Source organism: Podarcis pityusensis (genome assembly GCF_964106645.2).
Source record: "Podarcis pityusensis genome assembly, chromosome: 5".
NCBI classification, from domain to species: Eukaryota; Metazoa; Chordata; class Lepidosauria; order Squamata; family Lacertidae; genus Podarcis; species Podarcis pityusensis.
In genome coordinates this window covers 52,065,839-52,090,530 of record NC_138032.1, presented here as the reverse complement: position 1 = coordinate 52,090,530, position 24,692 = coordinate 52,065,839, and the positions used below count along the sequence as shown (strand labels likewise).

Here is a 24,692-nt window from a genome sequence, read left to right as displayed (position 1 = left end):
CCAAATTCTTTTCCTTCCAAGTAGAGATTTATGGCTTAATTAAACTTTATCTTAGATTACATTCCGTCAGTAGCACACACAAATCTCAGTCTCTTTTTCCTTGTCTGTTGTTTTTAAACGGAGGTGAGGGGAATTACTCTGTCTTTCCAACATAGTCATACCTGAGCTTCCCCTTCCCCTCCTTTCTTTATTTTAGATCACACACAGTTTCCATTTTTGCTAGTTAATATCAATATTACTCCAATGTCTCTTCCTCACTTGTAAATATCTTTTTATCTTATATTCTGGAGAGGGTTGCTGAATCATAAATATATAAAAACAGCTTAGAATAAACAAACCGTGGGCTTCCCTCTCCCCACCCGACTTTCACGCCAAAGAAAATCTTATTTCAATTCAAACCTTTGATCTATGTAGCTGGTATATTGCACAGTATGTTGTTGCATCCCTTTCCCATCACACATGAGTACTTTAAAGCCAATTAAAGATCCAATTAAATGGAGAAATTCTGTTTCTTAATGGCAGTGTAGGAGGGTTTTCGCCAGGTGAAGTGCTTTTGCACTCCACACCTTCCTGCCTCCCATATTCCATGCCGGCGTGAGAGCCAGGTACCGAGATGAACTGCGAGTGAAGCCCATTCCCCCCCATCCCTGGGGGGAATTTGCAAGGATGATTTACCCTCCGCCATGCTTGTTTTTTGTTCACAGACAATCTTCCACTGTCGCGGGGGCTGCCTCCATTAAGGTAGGCAGGACCGGAAGCCTAGAAGCTGCTTTTACACAATGAGCTGTGTGGCTTATAGCAAACATTCAAAACATTACAAAAGAGAACATTGAAAATGCAAATATACGGGACATGCCGGTAAATTCAAAACAACAAAAACCAACAATTTAGCAAACACAGAATAAATTCAACATTATGAAGAAAAAACACCAATCTAGGCTTATGTACATAAATACAAAGCAAAAAATGAAAGTTAACTGACTATAAAGTATCTTGTACTGGTCTTGCTGCGTTCCAAGGAGCCTTGTTTAAACACAGTCGAATTAGGGAGGTTTTGTTTTGATAAATCACAGAATTTTTTCACCTTCACCTTACGGTGCTCAGCTCATTTGGTTATTTGTTTGCAAGCTGAACATGGGGAGACAATGAGTGATGACACCCCTAGTGTGAACTTTACAGGAAGAAGGAGAGCTAAATGCTGACACTTGTTACACTCTCCTTGGTAGTTGCTGGTCTGCAGCAGTGAGTTATAAATCTATTGGTCCTGCTGCTTTTTCGTCACTTGCCTGATCCTGTGCCCTTCTTTTCATGTGTTGTAATTACTAACATCTGCTTTCTGATCCTGGGCTGTGTGGAATTTGCAAAGGCACTTTCTATTCAGAACAATGGCAACAGCTGTTTCATTTAGCCTTGGGCCAGCGCTTCCTGTTCAGTCTACAGCTGTCCTCCTGCATCCAATTTATGTGGCAGAGTTTCTCTCTCCCTCTCTCTTTCTTACTATTATTAACACATTCAAAAATTTACATTGACTGCATTCTGCACTTGAGCATGGCAGACAACAAAATAAATAACCTAGACTATGCTAGGTGAGTAATGTTTACAGTGGATTACCGGCAGAGGGTTGTAGCAGCCTATACACAAGCCTATACATCTCTCCTCAGAAGTAAGCCTAATTATGTTCCATGGAGCTTGCTCCAAGGTAAGTATGCAAGGCAGGATTGCAGACTGAGGAATTTGATTATTCAAAAATTTGAAGCTGCATATATCTGTCCTTTTAGGAACGCATTTCCAAGCATAAATGATTTAATATGTAATTTAGCAGGTTCTGTTCAAATGCTGAAAGCATAATGAACACCAAGGAATTCTGGCAACACACAAAATTAGACAAAATAATCCCTAGAATAACTTCCACTCTTATCATCTGGTTCAGGTGAACAAACTGTAGGGATTAGCACTCTTCTCCTCCCACAAGAGGGAGATTAAAATAGGAAGCAGAAACTGCAAACTAACCACAGTTTCCTGTGACACCTGCACTTGGAAACTATAATATGTTTAAACTGTGGAATAATCAGAGTGAGCCAGGATCAAACTATGGTCTTAGATTCTGGTTTGCTCTCAATTTTGTGCTGTGCCAAAAAAGTTACTCTGCATTCCCTACACACACACCCATCCTCTTATCAATTTATGAGGGGGGGAAACTGCATGCAAAAATGATCCAATGAACGACGAAATTCTAATTTGAGGGCTACAAGGGTTTTTGTTGCCGATGAAATTTGTTTTCCACTGGTCTGCATTCGGCAGCCTTCCTGAAAACACTATGACTCCCTAGACTGAGATTTCTTGTAAGCAAAAACAGTAAGTGGCTTTGCCTACAAGGTGCTATTTATTGTTGTTGTTTTTAAGTTCTGATCTCACAACTGCAGAGAAGGAGGAGAGGAGTGGGAGCACAAGCCTGAAATCCAGTGCAGCTTATTTTTACAGAAGGAAACTGTGGTTTGCTCTTCCATCTGAGCCAGACGGGTGATTCCATTCGGTTAACCACTGACAACCATCCAGCTCCAAAGGTAGTGATGAAGCTGGAACGATCCAGAAGATAAGATACCCTTCCATATCCATATTACCTAAATAACACATCTGTTGAAGATGTGGTGCTTAACAGCTGTAATATCCTGACATTTTAGAGCTTGAGTAAACATGGGAAGCCCTGAGCACAACAGATTAAACTGAAAGGTTTATTGTTCATCAATCTCCATCCAAGCTTGGTTGCTGTGCCAATTTCAGGCTGTAAACACCAATCTGCCTCCCCCACCTTCTGCCCTGGCTGCTGTGCATTGCAAGGCTGCAGGTGTGCTACTAGGTCTGTTGCTCCATACAGCCCCACCAGTGCACCCTATGTTGTTAAGTGAAACAAGATTAGAAATAAAGGCCAACAACTGCTTTTTGCTTCATCCGGCTCCTGTGTCTTTAACAGGGTTGCTAACTTCTACTGGATGCCACTGCCTTTTTTTGCCTGGAACAGCTGGTTCCTTGGGTGACATCAGCAAAGGTTCGGATTGATTCCCATGCCCCACCGTCACCCCAGCTGAATCCTGCACATTGTATGGTTTTAAAGGGAACCAGAGTGGGTCCAGCTGGTAGTTTTCAGGTCAACTGGCGAACCCTTTCAAAGTTGAAATAAGAAAAGAGGAATTCAGAAGATAAAAGCACTTACCATCACACTGTTGCTCCCTAAATCTCCCTCCTGCTTTTCTCTTAAAGGCTCCCCTGTTCCTTCAAAAGTTGCCCATCAGAAATCCAGGTGTTGCGCACCTCACAGATATTTTCCCCTCTTCTACCCCATGCCTCTCAAATTATGTTTATTCATCTCCAGTGATCTCTTCTTCCTGTATCTTTTCACACTTGACCTACTTGAACTATAAACTCTTTAAGGCTGAGGCCTGGTTTGTCAGTGCTTTTATATCAATCCATCACTCCTTCTGTTCCTTACACAGCTACTCTTTTAATTTCCGACCATCCTGCTCTGCTCGAGTCATTCTAGCTCCATCCAATATTCCATTCAACCCCCACCCGCTTTAACCACCTTCCACAACAGGTTCATATTGTACTGAGCATGTGTGCAAGGGACACTGTTATGAAATCCCGTTGACCAGCAGTGGCCACAAAATCGCCCTTTTGATCAAAAACTACAGCATGTTACACTGCTATTAGACAAAAAGCACATACTAGACATTCCACTTCAGCTAACACAGTAAAATGTTTCCCAAAAGACACAGTACAAATGGAGAACTCTTTTCCACAAAGCCAACCTATCAAAGTCTATGGAACAAAAATGCACACCAAGAGTCAGCATGCCAGAGTCTCCTGCTAAGTATTCAACTCATTCCAAATATTCCATTTCTTATCCTTTCTACTCCTAAATTTTCTACAGCCAAGCTTCCAGTCTGTTGAAGCATTTTCTAACCATACACTGTGTAACCTATTCCCCCTGTCCCCGAATTATCATTGTAATGATGTGATGTGATTCAGCCAATAGTGATTACGATGACTTTGACGGTTAATTCATCAGGATTAAAAGACACAGATCATCATGGAATTGAGGATCTCTGTGTGTGTGTGCACACGTGCGCGCACGTGTGTGCACAGGGGAGGGAGAGAGTGAGAAAGTGTCATAAAGTTGTTTAAAGTGTGTTACAGGTTAACTAATTTATATGAAGTGGCTTTGAGAAAGCACTCCAAGAGCCTGAAAGTTCAACCTGAGATTCTGATTGTGAAAACAGAGCCTAGCAATCTGGATATTTGATCTAGTTCAAAAGTCTCTCTAGTTTGAGAGAACTGGATCCCATCTAGTGTTAGTTCTTCTCGGGGTTGAGCCATTGAAATGACTAACTTAGGTGCATTGTAAGTTACACAACTAACTTAGGTGCATTCATTTTGATAGGTCTTCTCTGAGTATAACTTAGCAGGAAGGAAAACCATAGTTCTAGGATCCTGAATTTCTTTATTATTCCATCAGTGCTTTCAGTGATTTTATTGTTGGCTCATTACATTTTAATATGTGCTGTTTTGCATATTATTTTGGTATTTGTTGCATTAATTTTAATTTATCAGGAGGATTTGTCCCTAAAAGGTATCATCATCTTATTTCACAGATGAAAATAGTAAATAATCTAATATTTTCTATGTTTCCACATTGTGGGTGGTAGCTATGAACTCAGCAGGCCATTACGGATTTCTTGATCTATGGCTCCTGATTTGTGATTTCTAGATATGTGATTTCTATGATCATGGAGATGGAGCAATTCCTGTGTGGTTTGGCCCCAAATTGGGCAAATAATATAAAAGTGAAATGCTTTCCAGGGGTAAAGGTAAAAAGAAAAAAGAAAGAAACGAAAAACTGGATCAAGGGCTGTATCCAATGCTAATCCCACTTAGAGTGGACCCATCAAAATTAATAAGCATAGGTCCATTACTTTCAATGAGTCTACTCTGAGTAAAGCTTAACTACGATCCCAAGAATTGTTTGGCAGGCATGAAATGACCATTAAGGGCCTCTTTTCCTTCCAGCTGGAAAGCAGAAAGTGACAACTGGAGAGCCGACAAATGGGAGATGTTTGCTTTGGTCCGCTTCTGCTGATTGGAGGGAGCAGCTGGGACCTTTTCACATGGCAAGGAATTCTAACAGTTAATGATAGAAATTAGTCCCACTTTTTAAATGTTCTAGTGTTTACTGAGCTGAAGAATTGGAGCTTATTCCTACATTAATTCCTGTTGATGATAGATCAGATCTTGCCCTGTTCCCTTAAAAGGTTTGCCTGCTAGTTAAGCCTTCTCTATGGCTTTTCCTTAAGACTCTGATGATTGGCAATGTTTCCATGCCCTTGAGTTTGCACATGAATTATGGAGAGGAAGGAAGGGAGAAGCAAATCACCCAACCAAGATCCTCTTTCTACCCGCCGCCCCACCACATAGTCACACTGCATTTAGTTCCCAGAGTAAAAGCTACAAATAGTAACCCGTGTGGTATAATGTACAAGCAGGGTCCACTGTCAGAAACTGTGTAAAGGGGCAGGGAATAATTGTAGGACAATCAGAAAATCAATATAGGTAAAAAGCTATGTTTAAAGATATCAACAGTGCAATCCTATGTATGTCTTCTCAGTGGTAAATTCAGCTGAGCTCAGTAGGAATTACTCCTAGTAATGAGTATATAGTATTACAGTTTCAATTGATCAGGGAATAAATGGAAAGTATAGGGATGTGGGTGGTGCTGTGGTCTAAACCACAGAGCCTAGGGCTTGCCAATCAGAAGGTTGGCGGTTCGAATCCCCGCGACGGGGTGAGCTCCCGTTGCTTGATCCCTGCTCCTGCCAACCTAGCAGTTCGAAAGCACGTCAAAGTGCAAGTAGATAAATAGGTACCGCAGTAACTAGGTTACTGCAGTACAATCCCTTGCACTCTCCTCGGAAGCTGTAGTTAGTGCAGAATGCTGCAACACAATTGCTGACCAGAGTTAGGCCCTAGGAGCACGTAACTTCCTTCTCTGCAGGATCTCACGAGAGTTCCATGAAATCTCATGAGATCTTGCTGGAAAGCTGATGCCACCACCACACAATCTGGGTAAGTGAGGCTTTGGCGGGGGCAGGGAGTGGGGGATGCCACCTCATTTTGCCTCAGGTGGAAAAGCAGGATGGGCCACCCTTGCAATGTAAAGCACTGTGTATTCTGCAAACTTAATAACAGGCAATAATGATTGTGACAGAAATGATAGTCAGAGAACATGAAAGAAAATAGCAGCCCTGGTGCTTCAGATCTGACATTTGATTACGAAGTTTGCTGAGTATCTCTGTGGATCAAAGCCATAAGAAAGAAATATCTATCTGGTTTTATTTGGTGGGGGAAAATACTACCTCTGATCGAGATTCAGGATATTATGAGAAGATCTTTATCATCCTGTAAGAGATGTAAAAGTAATGAGTTGGAACTGGGATGGATACAAAGCCAGGCAAATAAGGCCCAATTGTTCCACCCCCAGCTAACTGAATAGTACAGATAAATCGTGTCCTCCATCATGGAGAGCACGTGTTGCGGTGAGATCACCTAAACTGCCTCCCTGTTGTCTGGTGGGACCATTTGGATAGCCACAACACCCCATTGGTTGTCCCTTGGTTGCTGGGGCAGAAATTTGGCCTGTTGGGTCGTCTATCGGCTACCAAGGGGCTATTTAAGCTGCTGCACGTCACTGGGAGCTTTCTCTTTCTTGCGACGTGCATCGGATCACCCTCCCTTCCTCCCTATATTTAGAGCTGTTCTTTGGCCTTGCTATGCCTATCTAGGGGTTGTCTGTCTTGGAGCAGGGGCCTGGTAGGAATTTTGCTATTTGGCTGATTGGCTGTTGCCATTTGGTTTTTGCCTACTGTGTAGTAAATCGTCACAACTTTGTAAGGTTGGCGGTTAGGCATTAGTTCAATGTTTTGCGGAGGGGAAGTGGTTGGCTGTGCCTGCCCCTCTATTGTTGCTGCTAGGGAATTCCGTTAAAGGAATCCAGACACTCGACTTGTTTTTGTCCAATCCCCTTTCAGGGGCTAGGGCCACGCCAGAGTCCCTGGGAGCATATGGGGTGAACTGGATCCTGCACTCAACTCAGTGCTCCCCCAGTATGTTTTTCCTAACTGACCTCTAGTGGAGTCCAGTTGTCAATCCTGTCCTGCCACGGTGCAGGGTCAGGTAGTCAGGAACCAATGCCTAGGCAACCACTCACATGCTGTAATTCAATAAAGTTGTGGCCAAATTAATGCCAAAAACCTTAAACTAAACTTCTTTGACTATTGTGTATTTATTTTGCGGGTGGTTTTGGGAGTCTTCACATGCAACTCTCCTTCCCTCCCCAACTGTGGCTTTGGCTGTAAATGTCATCCTGTTGGGCTTCTGAGAACTTGTCCCTCTGCATTTCTCTTGAATACAATCTGGAATATTTATTACTGTTTCTAATGACCGTAAAAATATGCTGTCCACTCCAGCCTTTACATCCCCAAAACAATTTCCTTTAGCAGATTCACATCCATTCCTATGTTCTTTGGAGGCATTTCTTTAAAGCAAGAATCCCCCCCCCCCCGCCCCCGAGTAGGAAAAGAAAAATGTCATTGTGCTTTCTACGATCAGTAGTGTGTATAATGGGATGGAGGCAAAGACTTGTTCATTGCAAATAGATGCATCACCAATGAAGGGTCAAAGGAGAATCAATCTTGAGTAAGACACCAAGGATTTTAACTTAGGACATGAAACAACTGGTTGGGCCTGGACTAAATTAGTTGCATGGGCAGTGCAAGCCTAACCATGTCTACTCAGAAGTAGGGATAGACATATTTGTTCATTGCAGTTTCTCTTTTTTCCAATCTTAAATTCAGCTCTCCACATTTATACACCAGTTCGTGGATCAATTTTCTCCCCCATTCCTATTCAGAAGTGAATTCTATTGAATTCATTGGGAGTTACTCCTGGGTACGTGGGGTTAGGATTGCAGCCTGAGTTCTCATTGAAATAAATGGGGCTAAACTTAGCCCCTTGACGTAATGGTTCATATTGATTTCAATGTGACATAAGTTCAATCCAACGTCAATGTCTACATGGGAAAAAAGTCTTACTAATCTCAATGAAACTTGCTCCCAAGTAAATGGAAATAGGATTACATGCTTCATCTAGATCCCAAACTTGGGTTTCCAGCTGTTTTGGGGCTACAGTTCCTATCATGTGAAGGAGATTAAGTACAAGAAGCAAATAAAGAGGAGGGATAAACTTTTATGAAGATTGTCAAGGCACCTGGAACTTCAGAGCTGTGAAAGCAGAAAATTTATAGCAACACTATCTCTTTACTACAAGGGAATTGTCCATGATTTCCTGGCAAGAAGAGAGAAGGGAAGAAGATTTTTGTGTCCAATCAGATGACCAGTCAAATTTGGCAGGTAAAAGGGAATACACACACACACACACAGAGAGAGAGAGAGAGAGAGAGAGAGAGAGAGAGAGAGAGAGAGAGAGATTACATGGAGCAGAAATTGTGTTTGGTTTGTCTACCCAATTCACACTTTCCAGAAACGCAGTTATCCTTTGGGGGGAAAGTCACACTGCTCTGAATTTTGCAATGCAGATCTCCAGAATAGAGCATATCTAGAAATGTGTATAGAAGTATAGAGTATATATAGAAATGTGTATAGAAACCGTGTATAGAAATGCATGAACCAGAGGAAAGTGTGTGTGAAAATGCATATGTTAGCATGCAAAAATACATTATTGAAATTGGTTGCAAAAACATGTATGTTAAGCAAAAGTGAATACAATAATTAGTATATTAAGAGAAATGCATGTGAAACTGCTGGCTAATTTTCACAAGGACATTCTTTTTTTAAAAAAAAAAAAAGTATGAAAACTGATGTAGAAATGTAGACAACTGAACTTTAGTTTGGAAAAAATGAGAAACAGAGAAACTGAAGTTGTCAGGTTTATCCATCACATGTATATGGGCTAAAGATGGGAAAGGGAGAAAAGAGGTCACTAAAGTTTGTTCTCTTAAGATATGTTCATAATTGCCTTCAACTCCATCATATATAATGTGTTTCATTTGCTCAATCTCTTTTGAAGACAATCCTTCATTATAATCACTCTGTGATCCATAAAAAGGTCAGGGGGTTTGTCATATGCAGAAAAGAACTCTCCTTGCCAAATTATCAAGCCATTAGCGGTGGGCCTTAAATAAATAGTTCTGTCCAGCCAGTGTTTTCCATGAACACTAGGTGTTTGTAAAAACTGACTCAATCCATAGTTTCCTTTCCATTTAATGGCTCTGTTGCAATTCCCCCCCCCCCCGCCCTACTTCCCTGATTATTAACTCTAGTTTTTCATACCATAGCAAGCAACTCTTCTGCTTATTAGTGTTAGCTGATGAACCTACCAATCCGAACACTTGCTAAGCAGGCCAAGCATGTCACCAACAACATTAAGGCGGATCTGGGTTGATTAGAGAGCAGCAGAGCTCTGTGAACCCAAAAAGATCTCTAGGAGGCAGCCAGAATGCAACAGCTTACATATCAAACCACAGAATGTGCTCCATAGAATAAATATAGAGTCGCATCAGCTGGAACAGTCAATTTGATGAAATTCCAGAAAGTGGGTTGTTAGTCTCATCTCATAATGCATGTATTCTGCTTCTTTTCAGGAAGAAGCTTCTACCACACCAACCATCAATCTCACCCATAGGTGCCAACTCCCGGGGGCCCTGGGGGACCCACAAAATTCCCCATGAAGGGGCTGGGTACCCACAAATTTTGGTGCCAAGGCCATGCATGGCAACCACGGCCCTGGGCACCCATGGTCCCGGGTCCAAGTTGACACACCTGATCTCACCTAAACCAATCTAGAATCGTAGAATCATAGAATCATAGAACCATAGAACCATAGAATCATAGAATCATAGAATCATAGAATCATAGAGTTGGAAGAGACCACAAGGGCCATCGAGTCCAACCCCCTGCCAAGCAGGAAACACCATCAGAGCACTCCTGACATATGGTTGTCAAGCCTCTGCTTAAAGACCTCCAAAGAAGGAGACTCCACCACACTCCTTGGCAGCAAATTCCACTGTCGAACAGCTCTTACTGTCAGGAAGTTCTTCCTAATGTTTAGGTGGAATCTTCTTTCTTGTAGTTTGGATCCATTGCTCCGTGTCCGCTTCTCTGGAGCAGCAGAAAACAACCTTTCTCCCTCCTCTATGTGACATCCTTTTATATATTTGAACATGGCTATCATATCACCCCTTAACCTCCTCTTCTCCAGGCTAAACATGCCCAGCTCCCTTAGCCGTTCCTCATAAGGCATCGTTTCCAGGCCTTTGACCATTTTGGTTGCCCTCCTCTGGACACGTTCCAGTTTGTCAGTGTCATTCTTGAACTGTGGCGCCCAGAACTGGACACAGTACTCCAGGTGAGGTCTGACCAGAGCAGAATACAGTGGCACTATTACTTCCCTTGATCTAGATGCTATACTCCTATTGATGCAGCCCAGAATTGCATTGGCTTTTTTAGCTGCCGCGTCACACTGTTGGCTCATGTCAAGTTTGTGGTCAACCAAGACTCCTAGATCCTTTTCACATGTACTGCTCTCAAGCCAGGTGTCACCCATCTTGTATTTGTGCCTCTCATTTTTTTTTGCCCAAGTGCAATACTTTACATTTCTCCCTGTTAAAATTCATCTTGTTTGTTTTGGCCCAGTTCTCTAATCTGTCAAGGTCATTTTGAAGTGTGATCCTGTCCTCTGGGGTGTTAGCCACCCCTCCCAGTTTGGTGTCATCTGCAAATTTGATCAGGATGCCCTTGAGTCCATCATCCAAGTCGTTGATAAAGATGTTGAATAAGACCCGGGCCCAAGACAGAACCCTGTGGCACCCCACTAGTCACTCTTCTCCAGGAGGAAGAGGAACCATTGATGAGCACCCTTTGGGTTCGGTCCGTCAGCCAGTTACAAATCCACTGAGTGGTAGCATAGTCAAGACCACATTTTACCAGCTTCTTTACAAGAATATCATGGGGCACCTTGTCATCTAACCTGGGAAGCAATTCTGGTATCACAAAGGACAGTTCTTGATAGCATCTTAAGTGTGGAGGTGCATTTGTGTATGTTTACATTTTTAAAAAATAGCTGTCCAATAATACCAGGAGAGCCAGAGGTTTCTCAACCCAGCACTAGGGAGTAGTGTCAAGCCATACCCATACACTGCAGAGTCCTGCTTGAGGAATCTTCAAATGATTAACATTGCTCACTGCAAGGTTCATCATCTCCATAAGATAACTCTCTTGGGGGAGCTTTAACAGAATCCAGCCTTCATCTTAACACTTTTTGGAACATAAATTCATTCCTTACCAATGAAACTGTGGTTTTCCCCAAGCTAATTGCATCTTTTCAGTGCCCTGAGTCAGATAAGCCATATCTCATTAGAGAGGGAGAGAGAAAGATTTAGTATGAACTCAAAGCCTTCTTTAGAACATTAAAGAACCAGAATTCCTAATCAGCACAGTATATATTTTGTATAATTGCACCTTGGCAACTCTTTTTTTGCTCATTAAGTTGAAATGTACAAATGATGTATTTTTTACAAGGCAAAAAAACTCTCGGTCTATTATTGTTTATACATACAGAGTATGCCTGGGATCTGTGGGATCATCTGGTTTCATAGATACAACAGCTAAAATATTATCGTTGGAGTATCAAGTCTATCAGAAAGCAGGGAACCCAGCTTTCAGCCAATGTAAACTGACCCAGCTCTCTCAAAGTTAATAAGTTCATAATAAGTTTCTTTACGCATCTGGCCAAATTTGTGAAGATAACAATCTGCCAGTTGAAAATCTAGTCTCAGGACATAAAGGAAATGAGGACTTGTGCCTTGTGGCACTATTAGGGATTAATTATTTGTCAAGATTCTTCACGATTAATTGTGAGAAATAATGTCTGCTAGCAGATGGAGGGGGTAGGGTGGGGAGGGAGCCTGCACAAATGACCCCACTATCCTGGCTTGAGCTGTCTTGCCCTGAATTAGGTTGGTTTTCTGTACCACCCTGGCAAATGGTAAGGAAGATTTGGCCATATGTTTGGCCCTGATGTGTGATCAAATAAGTGGTAGGATAATGGTTCACCTGGATGAACTCAATGCTACCACATATTCTGGGGCTCCAAATCCCTCACAGTGCACACGTGATACTCTCTCTTAGGATGTTGACAACATTTAAAATTTTCTGTGTCCTTCTTCTGTGATAGAATCTTTGTTTCATTAAGAGCGGTACACGAGAAGACTACATAACCACAGGAAAAATGGCCAAGATTTCAAACACCCAAATCTCTCCTCAGTCATTCTCTGCCGACCATAATTGACTGCCTTGGGGAAGAGTGTCAGGGTTCACACATGACACTAAGCCAGTGAGAGGCAGTGTGGTGTAGCGGTCAGAGCATCAGGCTATGACCTGGAAGACCAGGGTGCCAATCTCCATTCAGCCATGAAGCTCACTGAGTGACCTTGACTCACTGACTCAATCTAACCTACCTCACAGGGTTGTTGTGGGGATTAAATGAGGAGAGGGAGAATGATGTACACTGTCTTGAGCACCTTGGAGAAAAAGGTGGGATGTAAACATCATAAAATAATAATAATATTAATAAAATAGCCATGGCTTAATAAACCATAATTCAGTAGCCTATGATCATGTGCAAACTAGGCCATAGAAAGCCTTTTGAGTTCTACAGGGATTAAGAGGGAGGAAGCTGATAGCCAGACCCACCCGCTGGGCTGGTTAACAACAACAACAACAACAACAACAACAACAACAACAACAACAACAACAGAGGGAGGGGGCACTGGCTGAAGGAAAGACTAAGATGGGTGAAGCAGTGTTCTATTCACCCTAATGGATCAGCAACTGATAGTTTGTCTTGTCCATTAATTTCAGTGAGTCTACTCTGGGGATACAACCCACTGATATCAGTGGAACGTCCAGTGAAAGGGGACCATTGGCAGCTGCAGGGCAGACAGAAATTTAGCAGGTGAGACTTTCCTCCTTCACTTCATCTGCATTCTGAGAAAAGCTAAATTTCTTTCTGAGTTGCAACAATGGCACAGAAGCCTTTGCAGGAAAACACACACACACACTGAGATCACTATTCATAGGTTCCAGGGCTGAGCCTGAATGAAAATAATGTGTTATCTGCTGGGCATTAAACCCAGCTAAAGGCCGGTGAAAAGAAAATGTCTGTGCCTGCTACAGTCCTATGCCAACTTGCAGCTTAGAATAAGCTTTGCAAGTGGTTGCCTTTGTACAAAACGAGTTAAAGTTTAAAATTTACAAGCAGAGCAAAGCAAATCTGGTGTTCTGATAATGCCTGAAAAAGTAGCTGTGCTGGGTTTTACCTATGAGGAAACCTGCAGAAGGTTGGGCTCTGCAGCTTAAGATAAGCTTTGCAGGAGGTTGGTTCTGCCATAGTACATTTTAGCGGGGCTGATGCTGGAATCCTTGATCTATAATGGCTTGTGTGCAGATTTGGACTGGGAGGCAAGCCCAACATATGGCTTTTGCCACCCCACAATGCCGTTCGGTGACAGAGTTTACCCTCCAAACCACCATTTTGTATCTGGGTCCACCCCGCACTGCCATTTTGTAACTGACCTGCTCGGAAGACCCCAAGGATCGATCTCTCACACACTCGCTCTTTCTTTTAAAGTAGATCCCACAAGCCTGAAGTCTGCCTGCCCTCTTACTCTAGAGGAATAAAAGAAATAAGCTTATGGCTTCCTTAGTCTTCTTCCCCATGGTTGTGATCAGCACTGTGAAAGCATACTTAGTTTATTTGCCCATATGGCTGTTGCTGTGTAGTTTGGTAATTTCATATGTTTTATCAGCCTATCTATTCATCCTCCTTTTATCCTGTCAGACCCAAGTATGCTTATTCTACTCCAAATGTGTTCCATATTCCAAATTGACTCTTTCTTTCTTTTTTTGTTTCCTAGTCCCCCACAAGCAATGTGCCGATCCTTCTGTGTTCATATATTGCCATCTAGTGTGAGCAGAAGAAGTTGCAAGCAGATTCATAGCCAGAGAATGATGGGAAGACAAGGAACGCCGTGTGGAGCAGTTCCACCACCAAAGAGAAGCAGAACTGGCTGCACAAGCTGCCTGGGTGGGAGACCACCTGGAAATCATCTGTAAGCTGCTTGAGATACTTTGAGAAAGAATAGGGGTAGAAATATGAAATAAATAATGGGTCCATTTCCCCCCCCCCCCCAATCCTCCCAAGGCACCTTGTTTTCACAAATCCCCCTTGATTATATGTATCTCTCTTTTTAGGTGCCAGGCCAGCATAAATAGAGTTTTCTGACGCTGAGCTCTTCTAAGCACTTCTTTTCCTTGTATTAGGGTCCCTTTTAAATCTTTACTTTCAGAGGTGCTGAGCAGTCAGATAGTGTATGTCTTGGACCAGAATCGGACCACCACAGAAACTCTAAAAGAAATGAGCACATTCACAATTAAAATATGTCTCAGAATAGTTCAAGCTGGGCTTCTCTACCCCATTGTACAGATGCCTTTGGCGACTTCCAGTGGCGTAGCGTGGGTTGTCAGCACCCAGGGCAAGGCAAGTAATTTGCGCCCCCTAACCCGTGGATTTGCGCCCCCTAACTCTAACCCCCAGAAGTTGCGCCCGGTGCGGCCGGCCCCCCTGCACCCCCCACGCTACGCCACTGGGAACTTCCACACTGCACATTTAAATCACTCTTAGGCCACCACAAAACTCCTGACTTTCATCTTCTTTTAGATGGCAGGAAGCACTTGTGTTTCTATTGTTACCTTCGTCTCAACAAAACAAAAACCAGCCATTCTGGCTCTTCACTGACATAGTCAACAGAGTTTACTGCTGGAGTGGCAGGACAACCAACTCGCTATATTTTTAATCCGTTGCCTCTGGAAGTGATGCTTGGTTATAAGCTTCATGTCATAAAACTCCAGACATTGAAGAAAAGTTTGCACCATGGAAGCAGAACATGTAGAGTTTTAGACAGTAGCAGCACAATCCTCTGCACGTCGACTCAGAAGTAAGTCCTGCTGAGTTCAATCCAACTAATTCACAGGTAAGCACATATATAGGACTATTGCTTTAATTGGGATGCAGGTGGCGCTGTGGGTTAAACCACAGAGCCTAGGACTTGCCAATCAGAAGGTCGGCAGTTCGAATCCCTGTGATGGGGTGAGCTCCGGTTGCTCGGTCCCTGCTCCTGCCAACCTAGCAGTTTGAAAGCACATCAAAGTGCAAGTAGATAAATAGGTACCGCTCCGGCGGGAAGGTAAACGGCGTTTCTGTGCGCTGCTCTGGTTTGCCAGAAGCGGCTTAGTCATGCTGGCCACATAACCCGGAAGCTGTACGCCGGCTCCCTCGGCCAATAAAGCGAGATGAGCGCCGCAACCCCAGAGTCGGTCACAACTGGACCTAATGGTCAGTGGTCCCTTTACCTTTATTGCTTTAATTGGACAAGATATGCTCACCAGAGAAATTGTGGCCTTTGTCTTGGTAGCATTACTGGAGCTATAGGTTTCTTCATTTGGTGTTGGCCTTAAAGCAGGGGTGGTAGGGAACCTTTTCCAGTCACATTCTGGTCTGGGCATACTTCCGGGGGCCACATGCTGGTGAGAGGCAGGACAAAGCAAGAAATGCAATATGTAGCTTTGTACAGTAGGCTAATTTCTACACACACTCTCATCCCTCTCCATCCTCCATCCAGGCAAGTCAGAGGCATTATCCATGGAAACAACACAGGCGAAAACACTCAAGGAGGAAATAAAGTAGGGCTGGTGAGGGGTGTGACTTGAGAGAGGGGTGTGGTTTAGGGGGTGTGTGGCCTGGGGAGAGCCCTGAAGGACCTCATGTGGCCTCTGGGCCAAAGGTTCCCAACCCCTGTTTTAAAACCTATCAGCATAATCCCTGGAAAGTGGGAGCGATCAGCACAAGCGCCGTGATCAATAAGCAGTATATTTGTGCAGATGCATACAAAGTGGAACACTGTGCGTATCACCCATTTCCTCCTTTTTAAGGCCACTGCTGTAAGTGGATGAAGCTGTGAACAGTTAGGGTGGAAATGGCCACATATTAAAGAGGCAAAACTGGCTCATGATACTCTACTGTACTTTGTTGATGCCAGGACAGGGCAGACCTCAGGTGTCATAAGCCACCAGATGCTTTCTCTTAATGATATACCACTCCTATTTAATACAGTCCCCGGAGACACTTCTAACAGCATGAGGAGTATTATGCATTAGGCCAAACACAAGGCTGCTACTCTCAGGAACCTTCCAATTCAAATTAGGCAGATAATCTGATGAGACCTTACACAACATCATCATAAAAGAGTGTGCGAGACAGAAGGGGGAATATAACACAAAATGAGAAATGGGCTCTTGGGGAAACATGAATTACAGGGAACAGAGGCTGCGTAATTAGGCACCTTGCATTCTTGGGTGAGAGAAAGAGCAGGATTCTACTCGGAGCCACAGCACACCCTGCGAAATGCATAAGGAAAGGAGGTGAGGGAGGGAGGCTCAGGTCTAGGAAAACCTGGCTCTGCACAGGGCCAGGGTGGTGTAGGGGTTAGAGTGTGAGACTGGTTCAAGTACCCATTTGGCCATGAAGCTTCTTGGGTGATCTTGAGCCAACCACCAGCGTTCAGCCTAACCTTCCTCACAAGGCTGAAGAAAAAACTAGAGAAAGGGCCAAGATGGAAACCCTATTCACATTGGGCGAAGGGAGCACCAGATAATTTAACCACAGAAGGGATTCCACTGCCAATTTCAGTTTGTCTCAGTTTCTAATCTATCCAGTCTTAAGTTCAGTTTGCCATATTTCTGCATCAATTTGCAATTTAAAAAAAAAATCATCATGAAAATTCATCAGAATCTTAGTGTGCAGTTTTCCTAAAATAAACATTTTTGCATGCAACTTTACCTAAAAAATACATATTTTTGCAAGCAGCACCCCTAATATAATACATTTTTGTATAATGATTTAACAAATATTGGTAGGTGCATTTTAGTACAGTTTTTGGTTGGCGATCTGCATCGCAGAATTTCAAAGAAGTGTGTTTTCCAAAGGACTGCTGCATTTTGGTTCAAGCATTGTTTGGGGAAGTATGAATCCGGTAGGTTTGCATTAAAATGCAAAGCAAAGCAAATTACACCTCCATGTAGATGTATGTCATTTTCACTAATACATGCATTTCAATGCACACTTTCCCCTAATATCTCCCCTTTTGTGCATTGATTTGGCTGGAGAAGTGCAAATTTCAAAGGACAGCTGTACTTTGGTTTACGTATTGTGTAAGGAAATTGGGAATTAGATTCACATGAAAATGCAAACCAGACTAAGTGTCTCTTCCCCCTGCTTATTTGGACCTGTAGAACATTTACAGCAAGAGTTGATTCAGTCTTGTGTGGTATTCCTGATCCATGCACCCAACATATGGAAGTTGCCATGTCAAAGCAAATTTAAAGTTAGGATTGGTATTTGGTAGCATGGAAGCCTGTTGGCTACAGTAACGCTAATTGAAATTATTAGGATGTCTGGGATCTGCCCTAAAAGGCATCTCCTCTATTATATAAAAAAGGGGTTTTTTGTGTTTTTTAATGTGGTTCTCTGGCAAATTATTGCTTGGGAAAATCTCATGGCTCTTCCCCTCCAACCCTTCCAGCATGAATGCCTACACTTAGCCCACTCAGCAAGTCTTTAGGAAAATAGCTAAGAGGATTTTCCTCTTCAGATTAAACCATCTCCAATGATCTCACCCTCAGCGAATCAGCAGGCGGTTGGGATAGGAAAGAGTTTACTATGGTTTTAATTTAGGGCAAGATGGATGCATTTCCTTCAACATCATTGGGCAAATTAACAAAGAAAGACATGAACACACATCGCTGAAGCTAAACTGATTTGGTGTGAGCAAAAGCTGTTCCCTAGAACTCTAACCCTTCTCTCTCTTGCCTCTTTCTACTGGATATGTGCTTGTATTTCTCTGTTGGCTTTTAGTCAATCCACAGGGGGAGGGGGATATGCAATTGTAGAAGGAGGAACCGATTATTTAAAAAAGCTTGTTTGAAAATCTTATGGGTCAAATCCAGCACAACCTTAGACATGTTTAGGCACACTCCCATACATGTCTGCTCAGCGGTAAGTTCCATTGAATTTAATGGAGCTGTTCCCCGGAAGTGGATATAACACACAGCATCATTAATCACCCTTAGCTGCTAATGTAGCCAAACACCTATTAGGCTTGCTTCTATTTCCCCTCCTTCCTCCCTTGAATTTTATTTTCCTTCTTGGCTACTATATCTGGCTTTGAACTTTTCTTTTTGCCTTCCTCCCCCATTCTGTATTCAACTGCAAGTAGCATGGAGGATTTTTGTTTAACCTAAAGCCTGCTGCTTTGGCCTTTCTCTCTGTGGGTCCCACTTGCCTTCTGGTTTTGTTCTGTGCCTTTTCCCTTTCTGATCCAAATTCAATATGCTGTTTTGTCTTCAGTTTTCTGCTCCATTGAAATGTGGATTTTTCCTCCTCCTTCTGCAGTAGCTGCTAACACAAAAAGCTCATAAGCAAAGAGGGAAATCCCCAGAATTTAAATGCCACTCTTTATTCCCACCACAAGAACCCCCCAAATTCCTTCTCTTTAATATTATAGTTCCAGATTTTATCAGCGAGACTGGTTTGCATTAACTTTTACAGTGCAGAGACATTAAGTAAAATTTAGAGCGGCCTCTTCTGAGCTGGCGGATTTTGCTTATTTTCATATTTTTGCTCGTTAAGTAGCAGACCACATTTCCATCCAGTCTATGGTCAAACTACTCTCCAGTAGGGCAGCAAGACTGCATGGGTTTAATTTGCAGAAGACAAAAAAAAAAAAAAGTTAATCAGCAGGGGACCAAAGGAGTGAATGAAAAAGAGAATGTTACAGATGGCCTGTTGTGCATCTAGTAAGAAGCTCACTTTCATTGCTTAACCTGTAAGTTTTTCCATCTTTCAGTATGAAGGTCTGCTATCCTGCAAATGCATGAAGAGATGAACCAGTTTTCAAAAGGTAGATGTAAAAAAAAAATGAAAAAAAGAATTCTTAATTGATTAACTAATAGAATTGTCAGAATGAAAACTGACAATTGAGAAGACAAAGTAATGAAACAATGTGCATATCACACAGACTGCTATTTCAAAGCTAGATATAGCAGCACAACTGAGGCCAATTACTGCGCAGAGTACCTTTGGCCACCAAATAGCAGCTCCAGAGAGGCAGTTTTTGGCAGCAGAACAGCATGTAGGCTAATGCCGTTGTCATCGATTGGGCCCCTTGCAGCTGCTTTTTGTTATGTAAGAGGCATGTAAGAGGTCTAAGTGGTATTGTGGGCGGCTCTTCAGGCGTGGTGGAAAAAAACTTTCTTCCCTGTTTAGGGAAGCTTTTAATGTTTAATAGGTTCTTGTATTTTAATATTCTGTTGGAAGCTGCCCAGAGTGGCTGGGGAAACCCAGCCAGATGGACGGGGTATAAATAAATTATTTATTATTATTATTATTATTATTAATTATTATTAAAAAGTTATCACCATACCGTTAGTGATGGGGCTCACCCGATCTTATGGACTAGAAAATCCATTCGCTCGGGTGCCTTAATAGAAAAGGTTCTGCCCTGTGCACCTACTAACTGAAGGTACTTCCAGATGTAGACAATTTCACAGCACTCTAGTATTCTTGTGAGGCTTTAAGATGGAAGTGGAATAGCAACTTTCCTTCTAGAAGTCTAGCCTTCTATAGCCAGTCAGGGAGTACCTTTTCCCCAAGCCCCAAATATTAGGTTTTATTGGGAGCCATGGGGGGGGGGGTTAAATACCCCTTCTCTCTTTACTTTGCTCCTGATTGCAGGTGTGGGGGTTTTTTGGGGGGGAGAACCAGTTCTAATGGCAATCAGTGAACAGGTAGGGAGGAAGGCAAGGAGCCGATGACAGGCAGAGCCGCACATCATTGGCTGTAAGTAAGAAGACAGGCAGGTTTGAGCCGCCCGAGAACATTGACCCCCCACCCTTTCCCTCTAGATAGAGAACTACAGACTTTCATATTATGACCACTAAAAAGAAGTCAAAATAAAAGAGTACAATTGTAGATAATTTTTCCAAAAGAGAAAACAATCCTTCTTTCTAATACATACATTAGGTTAAATATGCCATGTTCTAAATTGTTTATAAATATCTATTAATGGTAGATGTTTTCATAAAATCATAGAGTCGGATGGGACTCAAGGGTCATCTAGTCCAACCCCCTGCAATGCAGGAATCTCATCTAAAGCATCCACAACAGACAGCTATCCAACCTCTGCTTTAAAATCTCCGAGGACGGAGAGTTCACAACCTCCTGAGGGAGACTGTTCCATCGCTGAACAGCTCCTTACTTTCAGAAACTTCTTCCTGGTGTTTAGTCGGAATCTACTCTCTTGTAACTTGAAGCCATTGGTTCAGTCCTTACCCTCCAGAGCCGGAGAAAACAAGCTTTCTCCATTGTCCATGTGACAGCCCTTGAGATATTTGAAGATGGCCATCATATCTCCACTCAGTCTCTTCTTTACTGGAGAGTAAGATTAGCATACACAGTTGGGCCTGATGAGCATTTACTGGTCCCAAGCCAAATCCTGCAGAAAGCCATCTAATTCAGATTTTAATTTTATCCTGACTTGTTTTTAAGAGGTGATTTAATTATTGTTTGATTTTATATCAATGTTTATATTTGATGTTAGCTGCCCTGAGCCCGGTCTCAGTCGGGGAGGGCGGGATACAAATAAAAGTTATTATTATTATTATTATTATTATTATTATTATTATTATTTTATTTATACCCTGCCCATCTGGCTGGGTCTCCCCAGCCACCCTGGGCAGCTTCCAACAAAGTATTAAACTACAGTAGTCTGTTAAACATTAAAAGCTTCCCTAAACAGGACTGCCTTCAGATGTCTTCTAAAATTCTGGTAGTTGTTTTTCTCTTTGGCATCTGGTGGGAGGGCATTCCACAGGGCGGGTGCCGCTACTGAGAAGGCCCTCTGTCTGGTTCCCTGTAATTTCACTTCTCACAGCGAGGGAACCACCAGAAGGCCCTTGGCACTGGATCTCAGTGTCCTGGCAGAACGATGGGGGTGGAGACGCTCCTTCAGGTATACTGGACTGAGACCATTTAGGGCTTTAAAGGTCAGCACCAACACTTTGAATTGTGCTCGGAAACGTACTGGAATAATAAAGGAAACGTTATTGTTATTGTTATTGTTGTTGTTGTTGTTGTTGTTGTTAGTATTAGTATTATTAGAGTTCCAGTATGAAGCAATCCTGTTCTCTCTCTCTTTTTGCAGTTGTTAATAAATAAGTAATCAATTCCAAACCATGATCTGTGACAACAACAAAAAATCTCAAAAGAGGACCACTTTTGGATGAGCTGGGTTTTTTTTTAAATGTATTTATTACAAGTCCATCCCACCTTTCTTCCAGGGACCTCGAGGCAGCATATATGATTCTCCCCTCATTTTACTATCACAACAACCCTGTTGATTGGGGTAGGGCTAAGGTGAAAAAAAGTGACTGGCCCAAGGTCACCCAGGGAGCTTCAATATTTTTTCAATTAATCCTAAAGTCTTTGTTCCAGAAAAACTTTTTTTTTTGCTTGCAAATCGGCTTCATTACATTTTCTTTTCTTTTCTTTTTTGCCTTATGCTTTTTTCCTTTTTATTTATGCACTTTACAGAATTTGATACATACAACTTAATAGAAAGACAAAACCAAAATATATGAAAAAGATCTTCATTTGGTAGGAGGTTGCTGTACGCCGACTCCCTCGGCCAATAAAGCGAGATGAGCACCGCAACCCCAGAGTCGGCCACGACTGGACCTAATGGTCAGGGGTCCCTTTACCTTTAGGTGTCAAAAAGCCTTGGGAGCCTTTGGCCTAGCAATTTTCTACCTGTGCGCACAAGGTTTCTCTCAGTCCCGCATTGAAGGCTGCTCCCAATGAAATGACTCCTGAGTTTTAGGGGTAATTTGGTAAGAAGTGGCCCTTCTGTGGGTGTAAAAGTCCCCATGTGCACAGCCCTGTGGATCACGGCCAAAAATGACTGTAAAACTAAAAAGCTGCCATGGGCAAAGCTTACGTTTTACATATGCTTGCAGTTTGAAGATTGCCATACATAGGCAGGCTACCCTTAAATTGACAGGTTCCAACCTTGTTTATTTTATAAGGTGCATTGTAATTGGGGCATGGGCTTGTTCGAAGATGCTTTCCAGCAGCAGGACGACATGGACGTGAAGTTCGCCTGCCGAATCAGTGCCAGGACTTATTTTTGCTGGATTCCAATTCGCCTGCGTGAGCGAGCACACATGATGGCAATTACAGCTTTGGCACATTTGAAGTCAGCTGCTTGCTGATCTAGAACTTAGATAGGGGCCGGGATCTTTTGGTCCAAGTTGAGAGAGAACATCTTGAATCTGTTTCTGGGCATATGAAAAATTAATTGAATCTCTATGGGCTGAAGTCTTCCCAAATGCTAAACTGTCAGATGGTTTGTGGTCCCCCCTGCATGAAAAAGGGATAACCTGCTCAGCCTTTAAAGTCAGAATAATTTTGTTGGCGGGGTTATTGAGAGATCTGTAATGAAAAGTTGCCACAGTAAGGGAGCCTTGAGCTGGAGGGAGTTTGTTTATAGATGACATGTTAACATTACTGGGAGGAGGACTAAGTTTCTTCAGCTTTCTTTCATCTGCTGGGTGCTGAGATGCAAAGATACATTAGAGTACGGTGCTGATGAAGAACGTTCAGCAAACATAAACCCCATTACAGTTCTCGTTTGATGTTTCTGAAACCCAGGCTTTGAGCTCAACCAAAGAGTTCGGAATAACATCTAAGTGAATGTCAAATATCTCCTAGCAGCCAGTTCAGGGGAATGGTGTGAAAAAGAGCAACAGTTAAAAGCAGAACTTGCAATGGGGCCTACATAGGAACATGAGAAGAGTCTACTGGATCAGGCCAGTGGCCCATCTAGTCCAGCATCCTGTTCTCGCAGTGGCCAAATAGGTCCCTGTGGGAAACGCACAAGCAGGGTATGAGCACAGGAGCCCTCTCTCCTCTGGTGGTTCTAGCAACTGGTATTCAAAAGCATTGACGCCTCCAACTGTTGAAGCAGAGAATAACCATCATGGCTAATAGCCACCAATAGCCATTAAGAACCCTCTCCTCCAGCAATCTGTCCAGGATTGTGGCCTTGAAGCGCGTAAACTGTTCTGAGCAACAACACATGTCACTCAAAAGAATGCAATCAGTTTGACATTGTAAGGCAAAGCAGTCACTGTGAGCCTGCGTTGTGCCACCTGGCACCTACTGATCCCAGCCTGCTGCCTTGCTTCCAGCTTCTAACTCAACTGTCAACTCTCAGCTCTGGGCGTTGTCTCTCTAACCACCAGCCCGTTGAGGGGGAGGAGCACCCATTTGACATCTGGCACAGAGCCACTTCCTTTGTTACCTTAATGGCCCATACTTAGAGGGCCATTACCTCACCAGGAAGCTAGTCTGGCTATTCTAGGAATTTGAATCCTTGCTTAGATTTTAAAACTTGCTGGATTCAGGAATTAGAAGGGTCTTGGCATACAGCCTACCCTCCGCAAACTCATAACACTATGTTTCCATTAAGATGCAAACTGAACCAAAATTCTCCGCCCCCCCCCCCCCATTCCTACAGAGAACTGACAGAGGTCCAACATGCAACAAGAGTTCCTCCCTTTGCCTTAAAAAATAAATAAATCACAGTCTAATTCAAGGTGCCAGTTCATCATTTTCTCAGTTTTTCATTTTAATCAGTGAACAATATCATTTTATTGAAGATACAGGTTAGGCTCGTTCTTATATATAATCTTGTGTGACATAATTCCAAATGGGAAACAGACAGATACATGGCATAAATATTTGTTAATAAGGTTCAATAGATAGAGTAAGAGACAGATGGTGGGGCAGGGCTTGGGACAAACGCTGCAGATACCTTAAAAGAAACATAACATTAGTAAGAAAACTTTTTGATGTTTTATTTTTCCTCGTTCATAGATTTCTAACTTGCACGACGTGGACCAATACTGCCACCTTGTGGCAACAAGTATAAAATGGCTATTTCCTCTAAGGATCAGCTTTATAAAAACCTTTTCTATAGGTGCATCTTTGTTGTATATTTTTGTACCATTTGTATAACGAGTTTGAATTGAAACCATGAAATAATTGTATCGAACTGTCATTATTACAATAATGAGCAATAGAAAGGAAATGTAATCTCCTAGAACTAATTGTGCAAAAGGAAGCTATAGGTTTTTTAATTTTTGTTTTAAATAGAGGCTAGCTTAGGTTTCCCACTAAAATAAAATCCTAACATGATTTGCAATCAAAGTAAAAAGAATACAAGAACCACATAAACAGAATTAATAGTATATTATTTACTCATTCATTCATTCATTCATTTGTTTGTTTATTTAGACTTATAAACCACCTAATTAAAGAGCTGTCCAAGTGGTGCACATAATAAAACTGTAGATAAAACTCTGAACATTTCCCCCCAATATATGCAGTTTTGA

General features: G+C 42.5%; 1 long non-coding RNA gene across 4 annotated transcripts in view; it reads left to right on the top strand.

Annotated features, from left to right (window-relative positions):
* LOC308477101 overlaps nt 1–24,471 on the top strand; it is a 62,748-nt gene extending 38,277 nt beyond the window's left edge. For 2 of the 4 annotated variants that reach the window (XR_013986381.1, XR_013986382.1), the window contains exon 3: nt 14,042–14,309. This is a non-coding gene — a long non-coding RNA (uncharacterized lncRNA). Of the gene's footprint in view, nt 1–14,041; nt 14,310–19,087; nt 19,511–22,322 lie in introns of those variants that run through there. The other 2 variants (XR_013986379.1, XR_013986380.1) reach the window with 2 other exon arrangements.
* The last annotated feature ends 221 nt before the right edge of the window (nt 24,472–24,692 follow it).